We start from the raw sequence: 15,473 nt of genomic DNA on the forward strand, positions 1-15,473 counted from the left end.
TTATGGAGGGATCGGGGGTCTAAAAGACCTCAAATCCTTCCTTTGCACTTCAAAGTATTCAGATCGCCATTTTCGGCGATTCTGAATACTGTATATTTTTTTTAAAACCGGCACCATTGGCAGCCGAGTAAACGGGAAGTGACGTCATGGCGTCGCTTTCGTGTTTACAATTAGGAGACTGGAATAAAGCCGCTTACAGCCTCGTCCCTAGACGCCGGAGGCGGCGGATTGGTGATCGGGCCTCCCGGTGGAACGGGAGGCCGGTAAGAGCGGCAGGAGGGGGGGCGTCCCCTCCCACTCCTCCGTTATAACAGCCGAGCGGCTTTTAGCCGCATCGGTTGTTATACCTGGAAAGCCAATCGCCGGGCCTAAAAAACAGTACCGGGATGATGCCTGCAGCTGCGGGCATCATCCCAGTATAACCCCAGAAATCTGAGGCCGCACATCTGCGTACGCTCAGCAGGAAGGGGTTTAAATTGTGCTGACGGGGAGAGGATAAACCGAGTACATAGAAATTCAAAGGTGTGAAGAGATGCACCTTGGTATAGGTCTCTCAGGAGAGTAAGGCCTCTAGTCTGCCATATGTGGATGTCAATGCAGGGTATAACGTGTTGGAACACCGATAGCGGGGTAGGAATTTTTGAGAATGGACCTTTAGGTGAGGATATAAGGGGGAACTACGACCACAACTTGAAGGAGATCTGCACCGTTGGGATGTCAGAATGGGGGAGTGGAACTCCCAATTTAATAGCAATGAGTATCGATTTAAAGTCTTTATGTGGGATTCACGATTATATGTTTGGAGGGGTTCCACCAATATGGCATTTGATCTAAGACACATGCTTTATAATAGGACATAATGTTAGGCACCCTCATCCCTACATTACTTCTAAGTCTCATCATTATGTTAAGGGAGCATCTGGGGGGTCCGCGGTAATGGTATTATTAGGGTACAGAACAGATAAAAGAGTTTAGGGAAGATCAACATTTTTCAAGGTCGCTATCCTGCCTGCTGTTGATAGCTCGGGAGTCCTCAGGTGGGAAAGTTGTTGGGGTAGAGATTCCAAGAAGGGCCTGAAGTTATGTCTATAGAGCTGTGAGGTATGTGGAGTCAGTTGAATTCCTAAAAATGTCAAGAAGTGAAGGGACCAAACAAAGGGAAACCACTTTGTTAAAAGAGCTTGCAAGGAAGTTGGGATGTTTACTCCTAAGATTTGGGATTTGGTGGAATTTAATTTATAGTAGGACATGACACTAAATTCTACTAGTAGTTTTTGTGTCTCAGGTAGCGATGTCTCGGGGTCAGAAAACATTAGCATGACATCATCAGCAAAGAGGCTTATTTTGTGTTCAGTGCCAGCTCTGTTGTGAGGCCTGTGATGTTGGGATGGGCTTGGAAGCTCTCCGCTAGTGGTTCTATAAGCAGTGTGAAAATAATATGCAATAGGGGGAATCCTTGCCTCGTCCTGTTTGTTATGTGTATGGGTTTGGAAGTGATTCCTGAGGTGAGAACAGTGGCTGAGGGAGTGAAGTAGAGGGATAGTATGGCTTTTTGTATCCATCCTGTAATTCCAAATGAGCTAAGCACTATCTTGAGGTATCCCCAGTGGACCCTATCCAACACCTTCTCCGCATCCAAGGAGTGGAGCAGAGAAGGCGTCCAAGAGGTCCCAGCCTGAGAGATTAAATTAATGAGACGTCTGGTCCCGTCTGGTGCCTGACAGCCTGGGACAAATCCAACTTGATCAAGGTGAACAAGACATGGTAAGATTTTTTGTAGTCCAAGCACTAAAAGTTTGGCAAATATCTTAACATCTGTGTTCAGAAGAGATATGGGCCTGTATTTTGCAGGGCAGGTGGGGTCTTTGTTGGGTTTTGGTATAGTTACAATCACATCTCTTAGCATTTCTGGTGGGAATGAATCAGAGGAAGGGGTGAGATCAAAGACAGACCGCAGATATGGGGCAGTTTCAGTGGAGAGATATTTATAGTATTCGTTTGAAAAGTCATCCTCTCCCGGGGATTTGTGATTGGGTAGTTTTTTGATGACTGAGCAGATTTCTTGAGTTGTGAAAGGTTGGGAGATAGACTGGAGTTGGTCATCATTGAGGTTAGGAAGTTTGATTCTATTCAAAAAGGTGTTAATGAGCTCAGGGTAGGGTTGGGGCAAAGAGTCCTTGCTACGGAGCTCATAAAGGAACTGGTAATAGTCTTCAAAGGCATTGGCTATGTCCTGTGGGTTAAATAGGATATTCTTAGACCTAGGGTGAGTAAGAGAATTAGTTTTCTGCTTAAGCTGTTTCACTTTTACTCTTTTAGCCAGCCAGGCTCCTGCTTTATTGTGGAGGCCATAATAATTGGCTTTAAGGTATTGGGGATGGGTTTCGTGTTTGTAAAGGAGCAGAGCTCTTAATTGTTGCCTATCTCGAAGGATATCTTGTGTGAGGCAGGGGTTTTGATTGGATTTATTCTCTTGTTGTTTTAGGGTGATAGAGTGCAGAATGTCTTCAATCTGTCTCCTCCTCTGTTTCCTCACAGATGAAGCCATTTTGAGTAATACCCCCCTCATATATGCTTTATAGGCATTCCACAGGGTAAATCTGTTGATTTCAGGAGTGCCATTATACCCAAAAAAGTTGTGATGTTCCTGCACGATCTTTTGGTACAAATTCTTGTCCTCCAAAAGTGAGGTGTTTAGTCTCCACTGAGGAGTTATGAAGTTTGTCATCAAATTCTAGCGTGATTGGAGCGTGATCTGACCAAGAAATTGTACCAATGTCCGCACGCAGAACATTTGCAGAGACCCTTTATAGAAATAGTCTATGCATGCGTAGGAAGAGTGTGCTGCAGACAAAAAGATGAAGTCCTTCTCGGATCCGTGGAAGCAGCGCCATACATCATATAGTTCATATTTATGTAGTAAAGGAGCAATAGAGTGACCAGGTCTTCTGGTGGTAGCAGTGGAGTCTATGTTGGGGTGCAGGATTGTATTGAAGTGTCCTCCAATAATAAGGGTGTCTTGCATCACTTCCATAACTTTGGCAAACAGCGGAGTAAGAAATTTCCTTTATTTAATATTCAGAGCATAAAAGGTTAACTAGTGTAAAGACTACTTGGTTTAGTTCACAGATGAGGATAATGTATCGGCCTTGGGGATCTTGAATAGTGCGGATATGGCGGAATACCACTGAGTCTCTGATAGCAATAAAAACTCCACAGGCCTTTTTCGGGCCATTAGCCAAGTATAGGTGAGGGAAATGTTGAAAGTGCACTTGAGGGCATTTGTGGGCAGCAGAATGTGACTCTTGAGTGAAGATTATATCAGCCTTAAGGGATTGTGCTTCTTTCAGTAGTGCTGCTCATTTAAAAGGGCTGTTGAGGCCCTTATGCCCCATACACACAGTCGGACATTGATCGGACATTCCGACAACAAAATCCTAGGATTTTTTCCGACGGATGTTGGCTCAAACTTGTCTTGCATACACACGGTCACTAGGGATGAGCTTCGTGTTCGAGTCGAACCCATGTTCGACTCGAACATCGGCTGTTCGATCGTTCGCCGAATTGCGAACGTTATGGGCCGTTCGCGCTAAATTCGTGTGGCGCGTCACGGCCCATAATTCACTGCGGCATCGCAGTGCATTGCTGGCTGATGATTGGCCAAGCATGCACTATGACCCGCATGCTTGGCCAATCACAGCGCTGTCAGTAGAGAGAGCTGTAATTGGCCAAAGCCAGGGTGGCTTTGGCCAATTACGGCTCAGGGCATTTAGTACACACCCCACACTATATAAGGCCGCCTGCACGGCGGCCCTGTGTAGTGTGTGTTCCGGTGTGCTGAGAGATAGAGAGAGAGAGAGACAGTGTCATTTGATTTGAGTTAGATAGATTAGGCAGAACAGTCAGTCAGTTAGCTGCACTTACAGTGTATTGTGTATATATATGCATCCCAGGTGTTGCATATATATATATACACTGTATTCAGTTTAGCTAGATCCGTTCCTGTTATCTTCTATCTAGACTATTTACATTTAATGCAGTGCGTCCTGCTCACAGTGTTCAGCTAGATCCGTTCCTGTTATCTTCTAGACTATTTACATTTAGTGCAGTGCGTCCTGCTCACAGTGTTCAGCTAGATCCGTTCCTGCTATTTACATTTAGTGCAGTGCGTCCTGCTCACAGTGTTCAGCTAGATCCGTTCCTGTTAAATTCCTACTGACCGGCAGGCTTGTCTGGTTACAGTATATAAAGCTACCTGAAGAAAATTACAGGTGTTCTATTTGATCCTATTAGTACCACGGTCAGGCAGCTAGACTATTTACATTTAGTACAGTGCGTCCTGCTCACAGTGTTCAGCTAGATCCGTTCCTGTTATCTTCCTACTGACAGGCAGGCTTGTCTGGTTACAGTATATAAAGCTACCTGAAGAAAATTACAGGTGTTCTATTTGATCCTATTAGTACCACGGTCAGGCAGCTAGACTATTTACATTTAGTACAGTGCGTCCTGCTCACAGTGTACAGCTAGATCCGTTCCTGTTATCTTCCTACTGACAGGCAGGCTTGTCTGGTTACAGTATATAAAGCTACCTGAAGAAAATTACAGGTGTTCTATTTGATCCTATTAGTACCACGGTCAGGCAGCTAGACTATTTACATTTAGTACAGTGCGTCCTGCTCACAGTGTACAGCTAGATCCGTTCCTGTTATCTTCCTACTGACAGGCAGGCTTGTCTGGTTACAGTATATAAAGCTACCTGAAGAAAATTACAGGTGTTCTATTTGATCCTATTAGTACCACGGTCAGGCAGCTAGACTATTTACATTTAGTACAGTGCGTCCTGCTCACAGTGTTCAGCTAGATCCGTTCCTGTTATCTTCCTACTGACAGGCAGGCTTGTCTGGTTACAGTATATAAAGCTACTTGAAGAAAATTACAGGTGTTCTATCCCAGCTTAGTGCAGCTACAGGCCATTAGTATGTCTGGAAGGCCAAGAAGGAGAGGCAGACAGTCACAAGCCAATAAGAGAGGGCAAGCAGGCTCTGTGTCTAGTGCTGGTCGTGGAGACGGTGCATCCTCATCAGCACGTGGCCATGGGACACGCTTGGCCTTTTTTTCGGCAGCTGGCCATGTTGAGCCGCAACATGCGGAAGACTTGGTCGAGTGGATGACCAAGCCGTCCTCATCCTCCTCATCCTCTCTCACCCATGCCCAGGGTGCTTTGTCTGGCAAAGCAGCGGCCTCTTCCCTCAGCTCAATGTCATCAGTGACTCCTTCCCTAGCTCCACCATGTCCTCATGAGGATTCCCTCGAACTGTTTGACCACAGTGTTGGGTACATGCTCCAGGAGGATGCCCAGCGTTTGGAAGGCTCTGATGACGATACTGAGCTCGATGAAGGCAGTAACATGAGCGCGGACAGAGGGGGTGCCCAAGAAGGACAGCAATCTGGCAGTCATGCTCCCCCTGCTGCAGCATACTGCCAGGTTTGCTCCAGTGATGAGGAGGGAGGGGATGATGAGGTCACTGACTCAACGTGGGTGCCTGATAGGAGAGAGGAGGAGGAGGAGGAGGAGGAGGAGGAGGAGGAGGAGGAGGCGGCAGCACATCACCAACGAGGCAGGATGCCCTCCAGGGGCCAGCCTAAGGGCAACACATTGACTGCATCACACCCCAAAGCTCCACATGTGCAGGGCGCTGCAGTCTCTGCGCGTTATTCAAAAAGTTCTTTGGTGTGGGCCTTTTTTGAGACGAGTGCATCAGATCGCACCGCTGCTATTTGCAACATATGTCTCAAGCGTATCTCGCGTGGCCAAAATATCTCCCGCTTGGGTACCACATGCTTGACCAGACATATGTTGACCTGCCATGCAGTTCGTTGGCAAGCGTATCTAAAAGACCCACACCAAAGAACAAAGAGGATCTCTCCTTGCTCCTCATCAGCTGAGATTTCCAACCCCACTAGACCTTCAGTCCTCTCTGAGACCTGCAGTGAGAGGAATGAAGGTGTAGAATTAGGTGTGTCACAGCCAAGTACTTGTGGGCAATCTGCTTTTGGTACACCGACGTCAGATTGTACCAGGCAAATTTCCCTGCCCCAGCTGCTGCACCGCCGAAAGAAGTTTGCTCCCAGCCATCCACATGCCCAGCGGTTGAATGCTAGCTTGGCAAAATTGCTAGCACTTCAACTGCTGCCTTTTCAGTTGGTAGACTCTGCCCCCTTCCGTGAGTTTGTGGAATGTGCGGTTCCTCAGTGGCAGGTACCCAAACGCCACTTTTTCTCACGGAAGGCGATTCCGGCTCTCTACCGGCATGTGGAAGGCAATGTCCATGCCTCGCTGGACAGGGCGGTCAGCGGTAAGGTGCATATTACCGCTGACTCATGGTCCAGCAGGCATGGACAGGGACGTTACCTAAGTTTCACGGCGCATTGGGTGACTCTGCTGGCAGCTGGGAAGGATGCAGGACAAGGTGCAGTAGTGTTGGAGGTTGTTCTGCCACCACGCCTCCAAAATGCTGATTGTGACACACCTCTCTCCTCCACCCCCTCCTCTTCTTCTTCCTCCATGGCCTCTTCCTCGGAACCAGCGGTGCTCCGTAGGCGTTCAAGGGGCTACGCAAGTACGCAGGCCAAAAGATGCCATGCGGTGCTTGAGCTGGTGTGCTTGGGGGACAGGAGCCACACTGGGGCAGAGGTTCTGTCAGCTCTGCAGGGGCAGGTTCAGAGGTGGTTGACGCCACGCCAACTTAAGGCAGGAATGGTGGTTTGCGACAATGGCACCAACCTCCTCTCTGCCCTCCGACAGGGACAAATGACCCATGTGCCCTGTTTGGCTCACGTCCTTAACTTGGTGGTGCAGCGGTTCTTGGGCAGGTACCCGGGCTTACAGGATGTCCTGAGGCAGGCCAGGAAAGTCTGTGTGCATTTCCGCCGGTCATATAATGCCAGTGCTCGGCTGACGGACCTCCAAAAGGAGTTTAACCTGCCCAAGAACCGCCTAATCTGTGACATGCCCACCAGGTGGAACTCAACGTTGGCCATGCTGCAGCGGCTGCACACGCAGCAGAGGGCCATCAATGAGTACCTGTGCGACTATGGCACCAGGACAGGGTCAGGGGAGCTTGGTTTTTTTTCCCCACGCCAGTGGGCCATGATCAGGGATGCATGCACTGTCCTGTCACCATTCGAGGAGGCCACGAGGATGGTGAGCAGTGACAGTGCATGCATCAGTGACACTGTCCCCCTTGTCCACCTGTTGGAGCACACGCTGCGTGGAATAATGGACAGGGCACTTGAGGCAGAACAGAGGCAGGAAGAGGAGGACTTCCTTAGCTCTCAAGGCCCCCTTTATCCAGACAGTGTTCCTGCGTGCCCGCCGATCACACAGGAAGAGGACGAGGAGGAAGAGGAGGAGGAGGAAGATTGTGTCAGTATGGAGGTGGAGCCTGGCACTCAGCATCAGCAGCAGTCTTTAAGGGATCAGTCCCAAGAAACACATGGACTTGTACGTGGCTGGGAGGAGGTGGCTGCGGACCATGTCGTTCTTAGTGACCCAGAGGACTCCGGACCGAATGCCTCAGCAAACCTACGCTGCATGGCCTCCCTGATCCTGCAAAGCCTGCGTAAGGATCCTCGTATTCGTGGTATCAAGGAGAAGGACCAATACTGGCTGGCAACCCTCCTTGATCCACGTTACAAGGGTAAGGTTGCGGACCTTATCTTGCCATCGCAGAGGGAGCAGAGGATGAAACATCTTCGGGAGGCCTTGCAGAAAGGTCTGTGCAACGCGTTCCCAGAGACTGGGAGGTTACAAACTCCTGTTTCTGGACAACGTGTTGCTGAGGCTTCGGTCAGTCAAAGAAGGAGCGGTGGAGAAGGTGGCCGTCTGACCGATGCGTTCAGACAATTTTTTGGTCCGCAGCCCCAAGGTATGATCGGTTCCAGCAACCATCGCCAGCGTCTGTTTTACATGGTGCAGGAATACCTAGGGGCAAGATCAGACTTGGACACCTTTCCCACCGAAAATCCTCTGGGTTACTGGGTCTTGAGGATGGATCACTGGCCAGAGCTTGCACAGTATGCAATTGAGCTACTGGCCTGTCCTGCATCCAGCGTTCTTTCGGAACGCACATTCAGTGCTGCTGGAGGCGTGGTAACCGATCACAGGGTGCGTCTGTCCACCGACTCGGTCGATCGGCTGACCTTCATAAAAATGAATGAGTCTTGGATCACCACCAGCTACCAAGCACCTGATGCTGATGTAACCGAATAATTTTTTTTGAAATCTCAGATCCCTTCAAAGACTGCCTATGCTGATGCTGAGTGACTATCCCTGAGTAATTATCCTCTTCCTCCTCAATCATCACGCTGATAGCTTGTAAGAACATTTTTGGTTCTGGGCGCCACCACCAGTGCCTAAGGCACAATTTTTCAGCCCCTGTTTAACAGGGGCGTGTAATTACAATTTTTGATGTAATACTTTGCAGCAGGGCTCGTTCCTGCATTCCAACTAGAGTGTCTGTGAGGGGTTGCAGTGTTGTGGCACCAGCACCAGTGCCTAGGGCCCAATTTTTCTGCCCCTGTCTAACAGGGGCGTGTAATTACAATTTTTGATGCAATACTTTGCAGCAGGGCTCGTTCCTGCGTTCCAACTAGAGTGTCTGTGAGGGGTTGCAGTGTTGTGGCACCAGCACCAGTGCCTAAGGCCCAATTTTTCTGCCCCTGTCTAACAGGGGCGTGTAATTACAATTTTTGATGCAATACTTTGCAGCAGGGCTCGTTCCTGCGTTCCAACTAGAGTGTCTGTGAGGGGTTGCAGTGTTGTGGCACCAGCACCAGTGCCTAAGGCCCAATTTTTCTGCCCCTGTCTAACAGGGGCGTGTAATTACAATTTTTGAAGCAATAATTTGCAGCAGGGCTCGTTCCTGCGTTCCAACTAGAGTGTCTGTGAGGGGTTGCAGTGTTGTGGCACCAGCACCAGTGCCTAAGGCCTAATTTTTCAGCTCCTGTTCAACAGGGGCATGTAATTACAATTCTTGATCTAATATTTCACAGCAGGGCCCTGTGAGGGCTTACAGTGTTGTGGCCACAGCAACACCTAAGGCCCAAATTTCTGCTGAGTATATAGGGCAGGACCCTACTTTCAAACATCTAACTTACAAACGACTCCTACTTGCAAACGGAAGGAGACAACAGGAAGTGAGATGAAATCTACCCCTAGGAAGGGAAATTCTCTCCTGTAAGAGTTAATATGGGAAAACAATTTCTCCTTTCCACTGATGCTTTCCAATCCTTGTTCCACAAAAAAACCCAAATTTTCAAAAAACATTTTTCATTGGGACAAAAAAGTGAGGTGAAATCTTCTGAAGAGGAGGAAAGACAGCAAAACAAATGTCACAGGGGTGATAACCCTTCCCTATGTTTTCCAAAAAGCTTAGAAAAGATTTTTTGGCTGGAGCTAAACACGTTAAAAATGTTCAAAATTACAAACAGATTCTACTTAACAACAAACCTACAGTCCCTGTCTTGTTTGCACCGCCTGTATACTGCTGTTCAGAGTATATAGGGCCTGGTGGCCCCACACCTTTCCTTATTTTAATTTGGGTGCGGGGTTCCCCTTAATATCCATACAAGACCCAAAGGGCCTGGTAATGGACTGGGGGGTACCCATGCCGTTTGTCTCACTGATTTTCATCCATATTGCCATGACCCGACATGACATTAAACCCGCAAGCAGTTTTAAATGAGATTTTTTCCTTTAAAAATGACATTTGGTGCAGGGACTGTTCTAAACATGGGAAACACGCGTCACTTTACAGGCATACTATAGACACCCCCCAGGTACGATATTTAAAGGAATATTTCACTTTTTTTTTTTTACTTTAAGCATCATTAAAATCACTGCTCCCGAAAAAACGGCCGTTTTTAAAAGTTTTTTTTGCATTGATACATGTCCCCTGGGGTAGGACCCGGGTCCCCAAACCCTTTTTAGGACAATACCATGCAAATTAGCCTTTAAAATGAGCACTTTTGATTTCGAACGTTCGAGTCCCATAGACGTCAATGGGGTTCTAACGTTCGTGCGAACTTTCGGTCCGTTCGCGGGTTCTGGTGCGAACCGAACCGGGGGGTGTTCGGCTCATCCCTAACGGTCACACAAAGTTGTCAGAAAATCTGATCATTCTGAACGCGGTGACGTAAAACACGTACGTCGGGACTATAAACAGGGCAGTAGCCAATAGCTTTCATCCCTTTGTTTATTCTGAGCATGCGTGGCACTTTGTGCGTCGGATTTGTGTACACACGATCGGAAATTCCGACAATGGATTTTGTTGTCGGAAAATTTTATAGCCTGCTCTCAAACTTTGTGTGTCGGAAAATGTGTGATGGAGCCCACACACGGTCGGAATTTCCGACAACAAGGTCCTATCACACATTTTCCGTCGGAAAATCCGACCGTGTGTACGGGGCATTAGAGTTCAGTGACATAAGCTTGAAAGGCATAGTGAAGGATGAGTATTAGCTGAGGTATTGTGGCAGATGACTACATTGTTGTAAGAGAGACAATGAAAAAGGTAGCTGTTGTGTAGAGACGTCGGTGATATGTGATTGGTGATTCGTGCTAATTCAGCAGTCATGTATATTGGAGGTTCTCTAGGAGTGGTGGACATCGGAGGGAACATATTCAGTAGATCATGTCCATGTCTGGTAAGCCTACCATAGGAGGTGACTGGGTGGGAAGTAGGAACAATAAGAAAAAAAGACAAACATAGGAGAATCAAAAACAACATATGTTAGAAACACCTGTCAAAATGCAGGCTTAATGGGCAGCCGAATCTGCTGTGGTGTACTGGGAGGTAATTCAGATTGCCAGTGCTACGCACTGAGCCAATAAACAATCGTGAGAAAAACAGAAGAGCAAACTGAACATAGAAGCTCCCAGCCTCATTCTAGTACAAAGGATATTGTGAAGGGGGAGATCAAGTTGCGACAAAGAAAATTAAATCAGGACCCTTCCGTTTGCAGGTGTTCCGGGGAGGAGGAAGCAGGAGGTTGTGTATCTGCCGGGAGCAGTTGCCATTCTTTAAAGAATTGAATGCCTTTCTCCATGCTGTATATGGGATATGTCTTGCCATTCCAGGTGACAAGCAGCTTTGTGGGAAAACCCCATCGGTAAATTACGCTGTTGTTGCAGAGCACCTTTGTGAGGTGAGTGGATTGAGCTTCTTTCTGTTCATCGTCGTTTGTTGCGATATGTCGGTGTATAATGAGGTGCCCTTAAATTGGTCTGTTACCACAGGGTTCTGTTTATTAGCTACTGCCAAGACTCGGTCTTTGACATGGTAGTAGTAAATGCGTGCCAGGGTGTCCCTGGGTGCAGTGTCAGGTAGGAATTTGGGTTTGGGTATGCGGTGGGCTCTATCCACACATAGCTCGATATCATTTAGAGCTGGTATCAGAGCCTTCATGAGGCGTTGTACAAAGTTATTCAATTCGTTCGGTGGTATAGATTTAGGGATGCCTTTAAACTTGATGTTATTTTACCACAAGCGGTCTTCGAGGGCCTCCATTTTGTTCTGGAGGCGTTGCATCTCAGATTCTTGGTCAGCATAGGCATCAACAAGATCATTATGTGCAGAGTGAAGATCCGCTATTTTAGTTTCTAGGTGGTGGATTTTGTCAGCATGAGTTTGGACAGTCTCATGTAAGGGCGCATACATGTCTGAAAAATCATTAAATAGGGCACTCCTGAGGGAGAGAAGTATGTTTTTCATTGTACTTTCTGAAATAGCCTGGTCTGTGGCAGGGAACATAACTATTGATAATTATGACTGCTTGTCACGCAATGTTTTTTAAGGGGTTTCCCTTAATATTCATACCAGACCCAGAGCCTGGTAATAGACTGGAGGGGGAACCAATGCCTTTTTTAAATTATTTTTATCTATATTGCCGAGACCTGACAACTCATTACAGCCGCAAGTAGTTTTTAAATTACATTTTTTCCTTTAGAAATGTAATTTTGCTTCGGTACTGACCTAAACACAGGAAAGATGCGTTAATTTACAGGCAGACTAAGGACACCCCCCCAGGCACGATATTAAAAGGAATATTTCATTTTTATTGTTTCACTTTAACATTATTAAAATCACTGCTCCCGAAAAAACTGCCATTTTTAAAACTTTTTTTTGCATTGATACATGTCCCCTGGTTCTGTTACCGGCAGCTCCCATGCCCATGCGCGGGAGTGACGTCTTCGCTGCTCCGGCCAATCACATCGCTGGAGCCCGGGATACCCAGAAGTAACTCCGGGAGCAATGTTGCTGGCCGGAGCGGTGAACGAGGACTGCTGCGGGGGCTTCGATCTAAGGTAAGTCATACATAATGAGCTAGTATGCTATGCATACTAGCTCATTATGCCTTTGCCTTGCAGGTTTTATTTGTGTTTGTTTTGTTTGTGGGTTTACAACCACTTTAAAATGAGCACTTTTGATTTTTCATGTTCGTGTCCCATGGACTTTATTGGTGTTTGCACAAATTTTTTGTCTGTTCGCAAGTTCTGGTGCGAACCGAACTGGGGGGTGTTCAGCTCATCCCTACTCCAGATCAACTTTCTTTCTAAACATTCTGCAAGTCTGCTACAAGTTCTGGTTGTTATGTTGTGCAATAGTCATCCCACCACCACAGAGGTCACTGTGACTTGCAGAGCTCTTGCTGTAGACTCACCACTGCTCTTGCTAGAGACTTGCCACGCAAATTTGCTACAAATTGGAAAAATGTCAACTAGAACTTGTGCTTAAAGTGCTCTGCAAGTGTACAACTTGCCAGTGAAAAGTTAAGACACTTACAATTCAACACTGCCACAAATTTGTGGCAAGTTATTCTTGCTATCTGGGAACCAGCGGTGGCTGCAGCCCAGGAGGAGACCATGGGTGGTGAGTCTGCCTCTGCTGACAGGTGGTGGGGGAAGGGTGGAAGCCTAACTTACACCCCTGTGGGGGGGTGGCATAGAAAGAGATATGGTTGACAGTAGATACTGTTTTTTCTCTTGTCTCCCCAGAACTCAGTGGATCTGTCCAAGGGATAGACCAAAGCCAAACCCCCCCTCCCCCTAGTGAAAAAAAGATGTGGTTACTGTAATGAGAAGTTACCACAAGAGCACACCAAGCCCTTTTGCTACAGATGCATTCACAAACTGTCGGGCAAGGAAACCTCAGCCATTATGAAGGATTTCCTCTCGAGATCATAGCCACTCTCCAGTCCTTGAAGACAGTGATAGCATTGAAGCAGGACATAGATGCCCTCTCTTTTAGGGAGGAACCTTCCACCCAGGAGGGTACATCTGCCTGGATACTGAGGGGCACCCAGAGACACCCCTCCTCCCTCAATTCAGGCTCAGAGAAATTAGAGGAGCAAGGTGATTCAAACTGTAGTTCCCTAGAAGAGGGGGGACATTTGGAATCAGACAGCCAAGACAGTGAGGATTCCAGGCAGAGCAGGCACCTTTTTGCTGTGGAGGATATAGAGGGGCTGCTCGGGGTGATTTAAGCCTCTGAGGACATTCCAGAACCCGAAACACAGGTGTTAGCCCAGGACAAAATGTACAGGGGGCTTGTGAGACCGCAGTCCAAGGTCCTGCCGGTCCACCAGACCCTTAAGGAGGTCATCCTAAATTAGTGGAAAGAAAGGTCTTAAAGCTTAAGACATGGAAAAGGAGGTATCCATTTGGGGGATAGGAGGAGGAGAAATTCTTCAAAACCCCCAAACTGAATGCAGCCCTGTCGCAGGTTTAAAAAAAGTCTGACTTGTCCTTTAAGGACTCAGGCAACATTAAGGACCAGGTGGACTGTAGGTCTGAGACGTTACAACAAAGGGCCTGGGATGCAAATGCTGCAGCCATGGCGCCAGCATTAGCCTCAGATTATGTAGCAAGAAATGTTGATGGATGGCTTCATAGACTAACTGATTATGTCGCTAGGGAGACCAGGTCCAAAGAGGACACTGATTCCCTGGAGATTATTAGTAAGGAGATGGCATACCTGGCAGATGTGGCAGTGGAAACGTCGGAACCACGGCTAAGTCATCGGCCCTTCTCAGTTCGGCAAGAAGGGCCGTCTAGGTCAAGTCATGGGAGGGGGACCACATGTCCAGATCACATCCTTGAGGGTTGCCCTTTTGAGGGTTCCTTACTTTTGGTCTCGGCCTAGACCAGGTTCTTTTGTGGTCTATGGAAACTGGGAAAAAATTCCCAGTTAAGGCCAAGAATAAGAAGGGCAGGAAGTTTTTTTCACGCCCCCCCCTAGCCAAGGCCAGTTTAAGCCCAGGAAGGACACAAACAGAAGGTGGGGGAATGGGAAAAACAGACAGAAGGGCAGTCTGCTCTTTTATGGCCCTGAGAACCCCAGTAAGGTGTCCATGTGATGCCAGGATCATGGTGGGGAGACTATCATATTTTTTTCATATTTGTTCCTCAGTCGGAGGAAATTTCCGAGAACCTCTATATCCTACAATTACTAAGAGGGGGTTATCAATTGGTACTTCTCTCCCTCCCCCTCAAAGTGTGATTACCAAAGAAGATCTGGCCTTATATTGGAGTGTCCCAGAGGATTTCCTCTGTCTTATATTCCCTGCAGAGGTTTTTTCTGCCTGCCTGTTTGACCATCCTAACAATAGTTGGTCCCTACTATCTGGTAGGTGTCCCTACTCACTGGGTGTGGAGTGTCACTAGAAGTCCTGCTTGATTACTTGGTGGTGGATTACCTGCTCTGATATTTTTCTATATGGACTTTCTTATATACATATCATTTTATATGTTTCCATCATAAGGGCTTGTTTTTTGCACTTTATATTTTATTATTAGGGCGATTATTTTTATATACCCATGTTTTCCTTGATTATGTCACTTGGATTAATTGCTGCTGTTCTATAGGAAATATTCACATGTAGCACACTTAGCGCGGTATAACACTACAATTTTGGATTTCTTCTACATATGACCCTCCTTTCTAAGACCTGCTATAAAAAAATCTCTTCTCATTCACCTTATAAACGCGGTGAGATCTTCTATCCCACTGAAGGGGAGATGCATGGATCCCCTTACTGTGTGTTTGTGGATTTCCGGGGTTAATGAGATTAAAGGAAAGGAAGATCTCACAGCATTTCTGAAGTGCAATGAAGATAATTAGGAATAATTAGCTAAATGGAGAGAGTTTATTTTCAAGACTCACCATATATTGATATCTATGGGTTTTGCATTAACATCTACAATTTTGAGATTTTTTGATGCACTTGCCGAATGCATGTGCAAATTGAACCCAAGCTCATCACTATGCAGAACATTTATCTGGATTAGAACAAAGAATGAGATTCTCCTGCCCGAAATTGTAATTAACTGTCAATTGTATCAGCCAATGGGAATAATAGTGTCCTCAGTAAAAAAAAAAAAAATATTTACGTATATATAATATTGTACGTAT

General features: G+C 46.9%; 1 protein-coding gene across 1 annotated transcript in view; it reads right to left on the minus strand.

Annotated features, from left to right (window-relative positions):
- The window catches only part of LOC141126579 (uncharacterized), a 927,381-nt gene that overhangs the window by 247,365 nt on the left and 664,543 nt on the right, over positions 1–15,473 (minus strand). The window lies entirely within an intron of this gene.

Source organism: Aquarana catesbeiana, linkage group LG02 (assembly GCF_042186555.1).
Source record: "Aquarana catesbeiana isolate 2022-GZ linkage group LG02, ASM4218655v1, whole genome shotgun sequence".
NCBI lineage: Eukaryota > Metazoa > Chordata > Amphibia > Anura > Ranidae > Aquarana > Aquarana catesbeiana.